The 13,966-nt window shown below is 39.4% G+C and overlaps 1 protein-coding gene across 14 annotated transcripts in view; it reads left to right on the top strand.

The window, feature by feature from the left end:
* CSPP1 (centrosome and spindle pole associated protein 1) overlaps positions 1-13,966 on the top strand; it is a 154,839-nt gene that overhangs the window by 80,896 nt on the left and 59,977 nt on the right. The gene's annotated exons all lie outside the window — the stretch shown is intronic.

Below are 13,966 nucleotides of genomic sequence, written 5' to 3' on the forward strand. Positions count from 1 at the left end.
ATGTTAGAAAAGTCATTCATACATATTATTGATAAATAAAAATATAAATAGGCATATGCAAAAATTGAAATCACCTAAATCCCACTCATCTAGTGATGTATCTAAATAAGCATTCAGGAAGTCCTTTTATGTACTTGTATAAACATACACACAACATACACCAAAATTATGTTATACACTATAATTATTATTCTGTAACCTGCTTTTAAATTAACAGTATGTCATAAATATCTTTTGCATGTTAGTATACTTTGTAGCATCATTATTTAAAATTAAACTATTTATTTTGAGATAATTATGGATTCCCATGATGGAATTGTAAGAAATAATATAGAGACATCTTGTATACCCTTTGCCCAGTGTCTTCTAATGCTAAGATCTTTAAAACTATGGTATAGTAGCACAGCCCAGATATATGACATTGGGTACTGTCACGATACAGAACGCTTCCATCTTCACAAAGATTCATTATGACTACCTTTTATATTATAGCCACATGTAGTTCTTTCCTGCTCCTACTCCTTCCATAGGCACTAGGAACAACTAATCTGGTTTTCATTTCTTTTTAATACTGTTAAAAAATGCTGTATAACTCTCAACAATAGCCAAATTATGGAAAGAGCCTAAATGTCCATCAACTGATGAATGGATAAAGAAATTGTGGTTTATATACACAATGGAGTACTACGTGGCAATGAGAAAGAATGAAATATGGCCCTTTGTAGCAACGTGGATGGAACTGGAGAGTGTAATGCTAAGTGAAATAAGCCATACAGAGAAAGACAGATACCATATGTTTTCACTCTTATGTGGATCCTGAGAAACTTAACAGAAACCCATCGGGGAGGGGAAGGAAAAAAAAAAAGAGGTTAGTGTGGGAGAGAGCCAAAGTGTAAGAGACTGTTAAAAACTGAGAACAAACTGAGGGTTGATGGGGGGTGGGAGGGAGGGGAGGGTGGGTGATGGGTATTGAGGAGGGCACTTTTTGGGATGAGCACTGGGTGTTGTATGGAAACCAATTTGACAATAAATTTCATATATTGAAAAAAATAAAAAAATGTATATATATATTTTAAATGCTGTATAAATGGAATCACATGTGTAACCTTTTGGGGTTGACTTTTTATTTTGTTTTTTATTTTTATTTTTATTTTTATTTTTATTCATTTTTTGAGAGTGTGTGTGCATGCAAGCGGGTTGGGGCAAAGGGAGAGGAAGAGAATCTTTTTTTTTTTTGGTGGGGAGAGAGAGAATCTTAAGCAGGCTACATGCCCATTGTGGAGCCAGATGGATGTGGGACTCCATCTCATGACCCTGAGATCATGACCTGAGCCAAAACTGAGAGTCAGACACTTAGCTGACTAGCCACCCATGTGCCCCAGGGTTGACCTTTTAAAATCAGCATAATTCTCTAGATATTCATCCAGATTGTTGCGTGTATAAATTGTTCTTATTGCTGAGTAACATTTCATGGTAAGGATGTACAACAGTTTGTTGAACCCTTTCATCGTTGAAGGACATCTAAGTTAGTATGAATAGAGCTACTATAAATATTTGTGTATAGGTTTTGTGTGAGTGTAGTCTTCAGTTCTTTAAGATAATTGGTCAGGAATGTTGTTGTTGGGTTATATGGTAGTTACAACTTCAGTTTTATAAGAAATTGCCAAACTGTTTTCATGGAGACTGTATTACCATTTTTACATTTGTATTGGCAGTTTATTCAGAATCTGGTTTCTGTATGTCTTTACCAGCACTTGGTGTTGTCACTTTTGTTTATGCTACTTTGGTAAGTGTGTAATGATATATCATTGGAGATATATATATATATATATATCTCCAATGATATATCATTGTATATATATATCATTGTGTATATACACACACACACACACACACACACACATATATATAATTTACATCCAAGTTAGCACATGGTGCAACAATGATTTTAGGAGTAGATTCCTTAAGCCCCTTACTCATTTAGCCCATCCCCCCCTCCCACAACCCCTCCAGCAACCCTCTGTTCTCTATATTTAAGAGTCTCTTCTGTTCTGTCCCCCTCCCTGTTTTTATATTTTTTTTTGTTTCCCTTCCCTTATGTTTATCTGTTTTATATCTTAGAGCCCTCATATGAGTGAAGTCATAAGCTTTTTGTCTTTCTCCAACTGACTAATTTCATTTAGCATAATATCCTCTAGTTCCATCCACGTAGTTGCAAATGGTAAGATTTCATTCTTTTTGATTTCCAAGTAATACTCCATTGTATGTATGTATGTATGTATGTATATATGTGTATGTATATATATATATATATGTATGTACACATCTTTTTTTTTTTTAACATTTATTTATTTTTGAGAGACAGAGACAGAGCATGAGCAGGGGATGGGGAGAGAGAAGGAGACACAGAATTGGAAGCAGGCTCCAGGCTCTGAGCTGTTTGTTAGCACAGAGCCCAATGCACGGCTTGAACTCATGAACTGTGAGACCATGACCTGAGCTGAAATCGGAGGCTCAACCGACTGAGCCACCCAGGCACCCCTATACCACATCTTCTTTATCCATTCATCCATCAATGGACATTTGAGCTCTTTCCATCCTTTGGCTGTTGTTGATAGTGCTGCTATAAACATTGGGGTGCATGTGTCCTTTTGAAACAGCATACTTGTATCCCTTGGATAAATACCTAGTAGTGCAATTGCTGGGTCGTAGGGTAGTTCTATTTTTAATTTTTTGAGGAATCTCCATACTGTTTTCCAGAGTGGCCACACCAGTTTGCCTTCCCACCAGCAGTGCAAATGAGATCCTCTTTTTCCGCATCCTCGCCAACATCTGTTGCCTGAGTTGTTAGCCATTCTGACAGGTGTGAGGTGGTATCTCATTGTGGTTTTGATTTGTATTTCCCTGATGATGAATGATGTTGAGCATTTTTTCATGTGTCGGTTGGCCATCTGGTTGTCTTCTTTGGGGAAGTGTCTATTCATGTCTTTTGCCCATTTCTTCACTGGATTATTTGTTTTTTGGGTGTTGAGTTTGATAAGTTCTCTATAGATTTTGGATACTAACCCTTTATCTGATATGTTGTTTGCAAATATCTTCTCCCATTTTGTCGGTTGCCTTTTAGTTTTGCTGATGGTTTCCTTCACTGTGCAGAAGTTTTTTATTTTGATGAGGTCCAGTAGTTCATTTTTGCTTTTGTTTCCCTTGTCTCCAGAGACGTGTTGAGTAAGAAGTTGCTGCAGCTGAGGTCAAAGAGGTTTTTGCCTGCTTTCTCTCGAGGATTTTTATGACTTCCTGTCTTTTGTTTAGGTCTTTCATTCATTTTGAGTTTATTTTTGTGTATGGTGTAAGAAAGTGGTCCAGGTTCATTTTTCTGCATGTCACTGTCCAGTTTTCCCAGCACCACTTGCTGAAGAGAGTGTCTTTATTTTTTATTTATTTTTTTTGCATTTGACAATGTTTAATGCTTACTCTTGGTATACAGTTTCAGCAAACTAGATTCAAAAGAAAATTTTCTACATCAGTGTACCAATTATCAATTATTTGACTTTTAACTTCATATCAACTCTTCTTTACCCTGTTTTGTTGTGCTGGAGTTAGTAACCATTTCTTCTTTACCAGCTGCCCCAAGTTTGGCTTTATCAGCACAAGGTGCAACAGGAACACTGTAAGTTTCCATCTGGTATAATTTTCTTTCAGCCTGAAGAACTTTGTTTGGTTTTTCTTATAATGTAGGATTTTTTTGAGATAAATTATCGTAGTTTTATTTGTCTTTATTTTAATTTCATTATGGAAAGATAGTTTTCCTACATATAGAATTGTAGGTTGTTTTCTTTTAGCATTTCAAATTCTACTGTCTGTGTCTATTGTTTTTGTGAAGTATGCGGTCCTCTGAATTCATGGTCTGTCTTATTAGATTGTGTCTTTTTCTTTGGCTGCTTTCAAGGTTTTCTCTTTTATTTTTGGTCTTCAGTAATTTGACTATGGTACTTCTAGGTGGAGTTTTCTGTCTCTTTATCCTTTTAGGGATCACCAAGGCTCTTGAATCTTTAAATTTATGTCTTTACCAAGTTTGGGCAACTTTTGGTCATCATTTTCTCAATTGTTTTTCTGCTCCATTGCCTCTTTTTTCTCCTGATAATCTCATTGCAAGTATTTTACCTCTTTCAGTATTGTCCCATAAACCAATTTTGAGCAAGTCCCTGGCTGTGATTTCGTTTTGACGTTTCTTTTAGGGAGAATTCTTCCATCTTGTCATTTTGGCTAAGTTTCTATCTTTTGTGTGTTTTGAAAGCTTATTATGTTTCCTGCACCTGAGAGTAATGCTGTATTTAAAAGGGGTCATACACTGTCCAGGGCCTGGCACTTCAGGAAATGTTTCTGGTATATGCTGTGTATGCTCTTGGAGTTTTCGCTGCTCTTTCCCCCATGTCAATCCTCTGTAGAGCTCCTCCTTGCTTGCAGTGGGGAGTGTTTGGACCTATAACTAGGTGCGCTTTGATTTGGTTGTTAAAATAAGCCTTGCAGCACTTGCACATTGTCTCCCTCCAATCTTGAAGATCCTTCTGCTAATCAGTCCTCAGATCGTTCCAAGTGATCTGACCTCAAAACAGCTGTGTTTGAAGAACACGGAAAGCCTAGGGTTCCTCTAAGAGACTGCCTTTATTCCATTGGATATTTGTTCCTGCTTTGTCAAAGATTAGTTGGCCTTAGGTTTGTGGGTCCATTTCTGGGTTCTCTATTTTATTCCGTTGACCTGAGTATCTGTTTTTATGCCAGTATCATACTGTCTTGATGATTACAGCTTTGTAATACAGCTTGAAGTCTGGGATTGTGATGTCTCCAGCTTTGGTTTTCTTTTTCAAGATTGCTTTGTCTATTTGGGGTCTTTTCTGGTTCCATACAAATTTTGGGATTGTTTGTTCTAGCTCTGTGAAGAATGCTGGTGTTATTTTGATAGGTACTGCATTGAATGTATAGATTGCTTTGGGTAGTATCGACATTTTAACAATATTTGTTCTTCCTATCCAGGAGCATGGAATATTTTTCCATTTTTTTGTGTCTTCCTCAATTTCTTTCATAAGCTTTCTATAGTTTTCAGTGTATAGACTTTTCACCTCTTTGGTTAGGTTTATTCCTAGGTATTTTATGGTTTTTGGTGGAATTGTAAATGGGATGGATTCCTTGATTTCTCTTTATGTAGCTTCATTATTGGTGTATAGGAATGCAACCTATTTCTGTGCATTGAATTTATGTCCTGCGACTTTGCTGAATTCATGGATCAGTTCTAGCAGTTTTTTGGTGGAACCTTTTGGGTTTTCCATATAGAGTATCATGTCATCTGCAAGGAGTGAAAGTTTGACCTTGTCCTGGCTGATTTGGATGCCTTTTATTTCTTTGTGTTGTCTGATTGCTGGGGCTAAGGCTTCCGATACTATGTTGAATAATAGTGGCTAGAGTGGACATCACTGTCTTTTTCCTGAGCTTAGGGGGAAAGCTCTCAGTGTTTCCCCTTTGAGAATGATATTAGTGATGGGTCTTTCATATATGGCTTTTATGATCTCGAGGTATGATCCTTCTGTCCCTACTTTCTTGAGGGTTTTTATCAAGAAAGGATGCTGTATTTTGTCAAATGCTTTCTCTGCATCTATTGAGAGGATCATGTGGTTCTTGTCCTTTCTTTTATTGATGTGATGTATCACCTTGATTGTTTTGTGGATATTGAACCAGCCCTGCATCCCAGGTATAAATTCCACTTGGTCGTGGTGAATTAATTTTTTACCATAGTGTTGGATCTGGTTGGCTAGTATCTTGTTGAGGATTGTATCATTGGAGTTTTAATTTACATTTCCCCAATAATGATGATGCTTAACATCTTTTCATGTATTTATTTTCCATCTACAAATCTTATTTTATTTTATTTTATTTTATTTTATTTTTTTAATATATGAAATTTATTGTCAAATTGGTTTCCATACAACACCCAGTGCTCATCCCAAAAGGTGCCCTCCTCAATACCCATCACCCACCCTCCCCTCCCTCCCACCCCCCATCAACCCTCAGTTTGTTCTCAGTTTCTAACAGTCTCTTACACTTTGGCTCTCTCCCACTCTAACCTCTTTTTTTTTTTTTTCCTTCCCCTCCCCCATGGGTTTCTGTTAAGTTTCTCAGGATCCACATAAGAGTGAAACCATATGGTATCTGTCTTTCTCCGTATGGCTTATTTCACTTAGCATCACACTCTCCAGTTCCATCCACGTTGCTACAAAGGGCCATATTTCATTCTTTCTCATTGCCACGTAGTACTCCATTGTGTATATAAACCACAATTTCTTTATCCATTCATCAGTTGATGGACGTTTAGGCTCTTTCCATAATTTGGCTATTGTTGAGAGTGCTGCTATAAACATTGGGGTACACGTGCCCCTATGCATCAGTACTCCTGTATCCTTTGGATAAATTCCTAGCAGTGCTATTGCTGGGTCGTAGGATAGGTCTAGTTTTAATTTTCTGAGGAACCTCCACACTGCTTTCCAGAGTGGCTGCACCAATTTGCATTCCCACCAACAGTGCAAGAGGGCTCCCGTTTCTCCACATCCTCTCCAGCATCTATAGTCTCCCGATTTGTTCATTTTGGCCACTCTGACTGGCGTGAGGTGATACCTGAGTGTGGTTTTGATTTGTATTTCCCTGATAAGGAGCGACGCTGAACATCTTTTCATGTGCCTGTTGGCCATCCGGATGTCTTCTTTAGAGAAGTGTCTATTCATGTTTTCTGCCCATTTGTTCACTGGGTTATTTGTTTTTCGGGTGTGGAGTTTGGTGAGCTCTTTATAGATTTTGGATACTAGCCCTTTGTCCGATATGTCATTTGCAAATATCTTTTCCCATTCCGTTGGTTGCCTTTTAGTTTTGTTGGTTGCTCCTTTGCTGTGCAGAAGCTTTTTATCTTCATAAGGTCCCAGTAATTCACTTTTGCTTTTAATTCCCTTGCCTTTGGGGATGTGTCGAGTAAGAGATTGCTATGGCTGAGGTCAGAGAGGTCTTTTCCTGCTTTCTCCTCTAAGGTTTTGATGGTTTCCTGTCTCACATTCAGGTCCTTTATCCATTTTGAGTTTATTTTTGTGAATGGTGTGAGAAGGTGGTCCAGTTTCAACCTTCTGCATGTTGCTGTCCAGTTCTCCCAGCACCATTTGTTAAAGAGGCTGTCTTTTTTCCATTGGATGTTCTTTCCTGCTTTGTCAAAGATGAGTTGGCCATACGTTTGTGGGTCTAGTTCTGGAGTTTCTATTCTATTCCATTGGTCTATGTGTCTGTTTTTGTGCCAATACCATGCTCTCTTGATGATGAAAGCTTTGTAGTAGAGGCTAAAGTCTGGGATTGTGATGCCTCCTGCTTTGGTCTTCTTCTTCAAAATTCCTTTGGCTATTCGGGGCCTTTTGTGGTTCCATATGAATTTTAGGATTGCTTGTTCTAGTTTCGAGAAGAATGCTGGTGCGATTTTGATTGGGATTGCATTGAATGTGTACATAGCTTTGGGTAGTATTGACATTTTGACAATATTTATTCTTCCAATCCATGAGCAGGGAATGTCTTTCCATTTCTTTAAATCTTCTTCAATTACCTTCATAAGCTTTCTATAGTTTTCAGCATACAGATCTTTTACATCTTTGGTTAGATTTATTCCTAGGTATTTTATGCTTCTTGGTGCAATTGTGAATGGGATCCGTTTCTTTATTTTTCTTTCTGTTGCTTCATTGTTAGTGTATAAGAATGCAACTGATTTCTGTACATTGATTTTGTATCCTGCCACTTTGCTGAATTCATGTATCAGTTCTAGCAGACTTTTGGTGGAGTCTATCGGATTTTCCATGTATAATATCATGTCATCTGCAAAAAGCGAAAGCTTGACATCATCTTCGCCAATTTTGATGCCTTTGATTTCCTTTTGTTGTCTGATTGCTGATGCTAGAACTTCCAGCACTATGTTAAACAACAGCGGTGAGAGTGGGCATCCCTGTCGTGTTCCTGATCTCAGGGAAAAAGCTCTCAGTTTTTCCCCATTGAGGATGATGTTAGCTGTGGGCTTTTCATAAATGGCTTTTATGATCTTTAAGTATGTTCCTTCTATCCCGACTTTCTCAAGGGTTTTTATTAAGAAAGGGTGCTGGATTTCGTCAAAGGCCTTTTCTGCATCGATTGACAGGATCATATGGTTCTTCTCTTTTTTTTTGTTAATGTGATGTATCACGTTGATTGATTTGCGAATGTTGAACCAGCCCTGCATCCCAGGAATGAATCCCACTTGATCATGGTGAATAATTCTTTTTATATGCCGTTGAATTCGATTTGCTAGTATCTTATTGAGAATTTTTGCATCCATATTCACCAGGGATATTGGCCTGTAGTTCTCTTTTTTTACTGGGTCTCTGTCTGGTTTAGGAATCAAAGTAATACTGGCTTCATAGAATGAGTCTGGAAGTTTTCCTTCCCTTTCTATTTCTTGGAATAGCTTGAGAAGGATAGGTATTATCTCTGCTTTAAACGTCTGGTAGAACTCCCCTGGGAAGCCATCTGGTCCTGGACTCTTATTTGTTGGGAGATTTTTGATAACCGATTCAATTTCTTCACTGGTTATGGGTCTGTTCAAGCTTTCTATTTCCTCCTGATTGAGTTTTGGAAGAGTGTGGGTGTTCAGGAATTTGTCCATTTCTTCCAGGTTGTCCAATTTGTTGGCATATAATTTTTCATAGTATTCCCTGATAATTGTATCTCTGAGGGATTGGTTGTAATAATTCCATTTTCATTCATGATTTTATCTATTTGGGTCATCTCCCTTTTCTTTTTGAGAAGCCTGGCTAGAGGTTTGTCAATTCTGTTTATTTTTTCAAAAAACCAACTCTTGGTTTTGTTGATCTGCTCTACAGTTTTTTTAGATTCTATATTGTTTATTTCTGCTCTGATCTTTATTATTTCTCTTCTTCTGCTGGGTTTAAGCTGCCTTTGCTGTTCTGCCTCTATTTCCTTTAGGTGTGCTGTTAGATTTTGTATTTGGGATTTTTCTTGTTTCTTGAGATAGGCCTGGATTGCAATGTATTTTCCTCTCAGGACTGCCTTCGCTGCGTCCCAAAGCGTTTGGATTGTTGTATTTTCATTTTCGTTTGTTTCCATATATTTTTTAATTTCTTCTCTAATTGCCTGGTTGACCCACTCATTCGTTAGTAGAGTGTTCTTTAACCTCCATGCTTTTGGAGGTTTTCCAGACTTTTTCCTGTGGTTGATCTCAAGCTTCATAGCATTGTGGTCTGAAAGTATGCATGGTATAATTTCAATTCTTGTAAACTTATGAAGGGCTGTTTTGTGACCCAGTATATGGTCTATCTTGGAGAATGTTCCATGTGCACTCGAGAAGAAAGTATATTCTGTTGCTTTGGGATGCAGAGTTCTAAATATATCTGTCAAGTCCATCTGACCCAATGTATCATTCAGGGCCCTTGTTTCTTTATTGACCGTGTGTCTAGATGATCTATCCATTTCTGTAAGTGGGGTGTTAAAGTCCCCTGCAATTACCACATTCTTATCAATAAGGTTGCTTATGTTTATGAGTAATTGTTTTATATATTTGGGGGCTCCGGTATTCGGTGCATAGACATTTATAATTGTTAGCTCTTCCTGATGGATAGACCCTGTAATTATTATATAATGCCCTTCTTCATCTCTTGTTACAGCCTTTAATTTAAAGTCTAGTTTGTCTGATATAAGTATGGCTACTCCAGCTTTCTTTTGGCTTCCAGTCGCATGATAAATAGTTCTCCATCCCCTCACTCTCAATCTAAAGGTGTCCTCAGGTCTAAAATGAGTCTCTTGTAGACAGCAAATAGATGGGTCTTGTTTTTTTATCCATTCTGATACCCTATGTCTTTTGGTTGGCGCATTTAATCCATTTACATTCAGTGTTATTATAGAAAGGTACGGGTTTAGAGTCGTTGTGATGTCTGTATGTTTTATGCTTGTAGTGATGTCTCTGGGACTTTGTCTCACAGGGTCCCCCTTAGGATCTCTTGTAGGGCTGGTTTAGTGGTGACAAATTCCTTCAGTTTTTGTTTGTTTGGGAAGACCTTTATCTCTCCTTCTATTCTAAATGACAGACTTGCTGGATAAAGGATTCTCGGCTGCATATTTTTTCTGTTTAGCACACTGAAGATCTCGTGCCAATTCTTTCTGGCCTGCCAAGTTTCAAAAGAGAGATCAGTCACGAGTCTTATAGGTCTCCCTTTATATGTGAGGGCACGTTTATCCCTTGCTGCTTTCAGAATTTTCTCTTTATCCTTGTATTTTGCCAGTTTCACTATGATATGTCGTGCAGAAGATCGATTCAAGTTACGTCTGAAGGGAGTTCTCTGTGCCTCTTGGATTTCAATGCCTTTTTCCTTCCCCAGTTCAGGGAAGTTCTCAACTATAATTTCTTCAAGTACCCCTTCAGCACCTTTCCCTCTCTCTTCCTCCTCTGGGATACCAATTATGCGTATATTATTTCTTTTTAGTGTTTCACTTAGTTCTCTAATTTTCCCCTCATACTCCTGGATTTTTTTATCTCTCTTTCTCTCAGCTTCCTCTTTTTCCATAACTTTATCTTCTAGTTCACCTATTCTCTCCTCTGCCTCTTCAATCCGAGCTGTCGTCGTTTCCATTTTGTTTTGCATTTCGTTTAAAGCGCTTTTCAGCTCCTTGTGACTGTTCCTTAGTCCCTTGATCTCTGTAGCAAGAGATTCTCTGCTGTCCTCTATACTGTTTTCAAGCCCAGCGATTAATTTTATGACTATTATTCTAAATTCACTTTCTGTTATATTATTTAAATCCTTTTTGATCAGTTCATTAGCTGTTGTTATTTCCTGGAGATTCTTCTGAGGGGAATTCTTCTGCTTGGTCATTTTGGATAGTCCCTGTAGTGGTGCGGACCTGCAGGGCACTTCCCCTGTGCTGTGGTGTATAACTGGAGTTGGTGGGCGGGGCTGCAGTCAGTCCTGATGTCTGCCCCCAGCCCACCGCTGGGGCCACAGTCAGACTGGTGTGTGCCTTCTCTTCCCCTCTCCTAGGGGCGGGATTCACCGTGGGGTGGCGTGGCCCGTCTGGGCTACTTGCACACTGCCAGGCTTGTGGTGCTGGGGATCTGGCGTATTAGCTGGGGTGGGTAGGCAAGGTGCACGGGGGCAGTAGGGGCAGGCTTAGCTCGCTTCTCCTTAGGTGATCCACTTCAGGAGGGGCCCTGTGGCAGCAGGAGGGAGTCAGATCTGCTGCCAGAGGTTTGGCTCTGCAGAAGCACAGAGTTGGGTGTTTGTGCGGAGCGAGTAAGTTCCCTGGTTCCCTTTGGGATTTTGGCTGGGGGATAGGCGAGGGAGATGGCGCTGGCGAGCGTCTTTGTTCCCCACCAAACTGAGCTCTGTTGTCAGGGGGCTCAGCAGCTCTCCCTCCCTTTGTCCTCCAGCCTTCCCGCTTTCTGAGCAGAGCTGTTAACTTATGACCCCCCAGACGCTAAGTCGCGCTTGCTGTCAGAACACACTCCGTCAGTCCGGCCCCTCTGCTTTTGCCAGCCAGACTCGGGGGTTCTGCTTGGCCGGCGAGCCGCCCCTCCGCCCCGGCTCCCTCCCGCCAGTCCGTGGAGCGCGCACCGCCTCGCCACCCTTCCTACCCTCGTCCGTGGACCTCTCGTCTACGCTTGGCTCCGGAGAATCCGTTCTGCTAGTCTTCTGGTGGTTTTCTGGGTTATTTAGGCAGGTGTAGGTGGAATCTAAGTGATCAGCAGGACGTGCGGTGAGCCCAGCGTCCTCCTACGCCGCCATCTTCCCTCTCCCCACTTTTGTTCTTTTTTTGGCTAGCTTGCATTTTCCATGTCTTACCCTCAATTTATTTGTGTATTTGAATCTAAAGTGTGTCTCTGTGCAGACAACTTATTTTTGCATCCTGCTCTGTCTGCCCCTATTCCCTCCCATCCCCTGACCCACCCTGTTCTGCTAGCCTCTGCCTAAATTTGCATTGAGTGCAATTCTTATTAAGAACTTGTTTGCTATTTTGCCTTTTAAAAAAATACCCTCTGTTTTTGTTTTTCTGTTCCTCCATTGATTCCTTCTTTTATGTTAAATATTTTATAGCATTCGTTTTAATTCTCTTCCTCTTATAATTCTTGTGGGATTTTTGGTGTTTTTGTTACAGATTTAAATTAATACATTAATTAAAAAGAACTGAATTTAGATCAATATCAACTTAATTTAAAATTGTAAAGGGACACCTAGGTAACTTAGTAAAAAGTTTGACTCTTTTTTTTTTTTAATTTTTTCATTTGAAAGAGAGCGCGAGAGTGCATGTGCAAACAGGGCAGAAGGGCAGAGGGAGAGAGAGAGAGAATCTTAAGCAGGCTCCATGCTCAACACAGAGTCCAACAACCCTGGGATCATGACCTGAGCTGAAATCAAGAGTCAGATACTCAACTGACTTAGCCACCCAGGCGCCTTAAGTGTCTGACTCTTGATTGTGGCTCGGGTCGTGATGTGTCATGGCTCAGGTCATGGCTGTGAAATTGAGCTCTGTACTGGGCTCCGTGCTGGACATGGAGCCTGCTTAACACTCATTCTGTCTCTCTCTCTCAATCTCTCTATCAACCCCCCCCCCACCAACCCCAACACTCCAGTGCATGTGCACTCTCTCTGAAAACAATGTAAAAAATATTTCTCCAATATAATGCCATTCCTTCCCTTCTCCTTGATGCCATTGTTGTCGTACAAATTACATCTTTATACACTTAAGCCCATTAACATGGTTTTATAATTATTTCCTTTCCTTTCTTGATCCTTTGTTTCTTTATCTTTAAAAATTTTTTTTTTTTTCAACATTTATTTATTTTTGGGACAGAGAGAGACAGAGCATGAACGGGGGAGGGGCAGAGAGAGAGGGAGACACAGAATCGGAAACAGGCTCCAGGCTCCGAGCCATCAGCCCAGAGCCTGACGCGGGGCTCGAACTCACGGACCGCGAGATCCTGACCTGGCTGAAGTCAGACGCTTAACCGACTGCGCCACCCAGGCGCCCCTGTTTCTTTATCTTTTAAGTTAGAGAAGAATAAAGTTGCAAATAAAAACATATTTGTAATCTCTTTTATCTTTACCTATGTAATTACTGTTACTGGTGTTCTTTATTTCTTTGTGTTTATTCCAGTTGCTGTAAAGTGTTCCTCAATTCAATCTGAGGTCCTCCATTCAATATTATAGGACATGTCTGTTAGAGATGACTTCTCTGAGTTTTTATTTAATGGCCCAGTCATTTCTGTCAGCATTTTGAATGTGTCATCTCATTGCCTTCTTGTCTTCAAGGTTTCTGATAAGCTCTTAATCTTATTGGAGTTCCCTTGTACATGATGAATTGTTATTTTCTTGCTGTTTTCAAGAGTCTCTCCTTGTCTTTCGGCAGATTGACTATAATGTGTATACATATGGATTTCTGTGCTTGCCTGCTTAGAATCTGATGAGCTACTGGATGTGTTGATTAATATTTTTATCAAATTTGGGAAATTTTCAGCCAGTGTTCAAACATTCGTTATGTCACTTTGTCTTTTTTTCTTTCTGAGACTCCTATACTTGGTATTTTTGATGGTGTCCCACAGGGCCTCTGAGGTTTTGTTCATTTTTCTTCAATCTTTTTCTTTCTGTTCCTCAGACTTCATCTCAAGTGACACGTCTTCAAGTTCAGTGAATGTTTCTTCTGCCTGCCTGCTAAAATCTTCTACTAAAATCTCTAGTGACTTTCCACCTCTATAATATCTATTTTTTTAATGTTTCTTTTCTTTTCTTTTCTTTTCTTTTCTTTTCTTTTCTTTTCTTTTCTTTTCTTTTCTCTTTCTTTCTTTCTTTGTTATTTATTTTTAATTTACATCCAAGTTAGTTAGTATATACAGCAATAATGATTTCAGGAGTAG

The sequence above is a fragment of the Prionailurus viverrinus genome, chromosome F2 (genome assembly GCF_022837055.1).
Source record: "Prionailurus viverrinus isolate Anna chromosome F2, UM_Priviv_1.0, whole genome shotgun sequence".
NCBI classification, from domain to species: domain Eukaryota; kingdom Metazoa; phylum Chordata; class Mammalia; order Carnivora; family Felidae; genus Prionailurus; species Prionailurus viverrinus.